This window comes from Danio rerio, chromosome 5 (assembly GCF_052040795.2).
Source record: "Danio rerio strain M-AB ecotype USA chromosome 5, GRCz13ab, whole genome shotgun sequence".
NCBI classification, from domain to species: domain Eukaryota; kingdom Metazoa; phylum Chordata; class Actinopteri; order Cypriniformes; family Danionidae; genus Danio; species Danio rerio.
This window is the reverse complement of record NC_141025.1, coordinates 6,972,501-6,975,000: the sequence shown is the minus strand read 5'-3', so window position 1 is coordinate 6,975,000 and position 2,500 is coordinate 6,972,501. Positions and strand designations below refer to the sequence as shown.

The 2,500-nt window shown below is 38.8% G+C and overlaps 1 protein-coding gene across 23 annotated transcripts in view; it reads left to right on the top strand.

Moving 5' to 3' along the window:
- LOC101883723 (uncharacterized) overlaps nucleotides 1–2,500 on the top strand; it is a 321,837-nt gene that overhangs the window by 58,218 nt on the left and 261,119 nt on the right. The gene's annotated exons all lie outside the window — the stretch shown is intronic.

Genomic DNA, 2,500 nt, shown 5'->3' with positions numbered 1-2,500 from the left:
ATGAACTACCTCAAAATAGGGTTGATCAAAAAAAATATATTAATGCAAATCAAATATATAATATATCCCTTTCTCGTTTTTGCTACCCTTTCGTAAGGGTGCTGAAAAAGCGCTACGGTTTGGTTCGGTACGCTATCGTACCGTGCCACTCAGTGGAAACGGGCCATAAATGAATCTGTTTTCAAAAAAGTGGACTGTTTTTTAGCTCTAAACCTTTACAAATAATAAAGTACACAGAAAAAAAGATCAATTAGGTTTACATTCTTTAAGCAACTTTGTTTGCATCGTATTCTACCAAAAATTGTGATTAAAAGCTTCAGCAACTGCCACTGATACATTTGATACCATTATATGCATACATGCGGTATTACGTGCACTGTAATGATGGCTTCAGTAATGTTATGCTTCTAGTCGCAACGTTCTGTTGCATTTTCAACTCCAGCTCAGTTTCAATAAACATTATCACAAAGTGACACTGCAACCGCAAACTATCCAAGTCTCACTTGGACGCTTTCAGCTGTACTCTCCCCTCTCGCTGTGCCTATCAGCTCTGTAATAAGTTGTTTCATCTCTGTAGTTCTTTCAGCGCTGTGTAGGTGTTTTCTGAGAGGTAGCTGATATAAATGAGTGTTAGTCCGGCTGGTTCACGATTCCTCTTTCTCCCTCTATCAGTCTTGCAGGACGTAAACACATAAAATAGGTGTATGGAACCGCCATCAAACCTGTGCAAATAATCATGACCTTGTCTGACACCGACTCCAACCTCTCACTTCAGCGCTCCGGCTTTACTTCTGCAGACGGGAAATGGAAGATGGGGTTTTATAAAAAGCAGATATTCTTGAACAGATGTGAATGTCGACATGAAATCAAAATGGATGCTATTTATTTTTATACACATTCAGAATACATCCCCTACTAGACATTATCATAGACTGTAAAATATATGGACGTAGTATCCGTGACGTCACCCATAGGTTTCTAAAGAGCGCAAAAGAAGCCACAAGTAGGCACGGCCAACTGTCACCATTTTGTTCGCGCGTCATCACACCCACGGCGGGATACCAAACAAGGGCAAAGAGGCGGAGAGTGAGCGGAGCTACAGACACCTGCTGGCATTTAGCTTGGACCTGGTTCAGACACACTTTACTTTGGGAGAAATGCTTAATACTTCATCACCTGTGACTCGTTTGTATTCTGACCACTTGTGCTTGGTTGTACACTATATCAATAAAGTGTTTAGACTTTTAAAAACACTGCTGTAATACACTGAGCCACTAAACATTGTTCTTATGACGTTTTTCAACAGGAGGAAAACGCAAATTACTTCCAAACACTTCAGATATAGTCTGTGTTAGTTAATGTAAGACTATTGATGAAATCCAGCATAACACTGTATGACAACGCTTCAGATGACTGTTCTAGAGCCTAAAGCTAATCAATCTGTCAGATTCTGGAGTGCATTACAACTCTAAATATAAATATAAACGATAAGTGATCTTAAATAAAACAAATACATGTATAGAGATGGTATATAAGTATATAACTTTACTCACATGGGAAACGAAGGCCACATGAATGGTTTGTGAGCACAATTAAGTGCACTCAGCATGCCATGCCATCTAATAATTGTAGGAAACAAGTCCAAAAGGCAGTTGACTGTGTAAAGCCACATAAAACAACACAGAAATACGATAAATATGCCGAGTTCAGTGGCTAATCTGCAGGATTCAGCTGAGGTGACGTGACGGCGACCAAAGAGACCAAGCTGTCACTCAAGTGGCCACTCCCTTAATTATGCAAACTTAATATAACTTAATATAAAGGAAACGGATGAGTTATAAAAAAATTCACCCCCCTCACAGTTGTCATGAAGGGTAATATTAGCTGTATTAACCGAAATCTTTTTTTGTACCAGGCTGTAAACACCTTTTTTTCTGCTGTAAAGTTGGCCATTTTAACAGTGGGCTCAATTGAAATTTGCTCTATTTTGGAGCCAGGAGCGGCCAGGACTAGAGGAACTTCGGATGAATTGCAGTTTTAGTTACATCCATATTGCCTTCTGAGGGAGAGCGGGAGGTTGCCGCTTGGACATTATTCATTGCACAAAAGAAATTTAAGTGAAGTTTATTTATAATCTAATTTCAAGAGGATCACGTGGTTATGATTGCTTGCAACCGGTCCTGCATTATTCAATTTATGATTCATGTAAGGAGAATTGCAGTGATAAGTAATATAGCTGTTTGCACTAGATGAAACACGACAGAAATTTAAATACAGCCATTCAGAAGCACAGAATAGTGCACTCACTGCACTTCAGCGTAATAGTTAGGTTTATTATCTAATTAATACACATTAAACCTTTTTAACATTATTAAATGTAGCTGCTGAGTCACTGTTATGTGTTGGCTTGCACTGAGTCACGGTTGTAAAGTTCAATTTCAAACAGTTTATTTTATTTTCAAGATCTGAGGTGAACTATCTGCTGCTGCTTTCAGTAGTA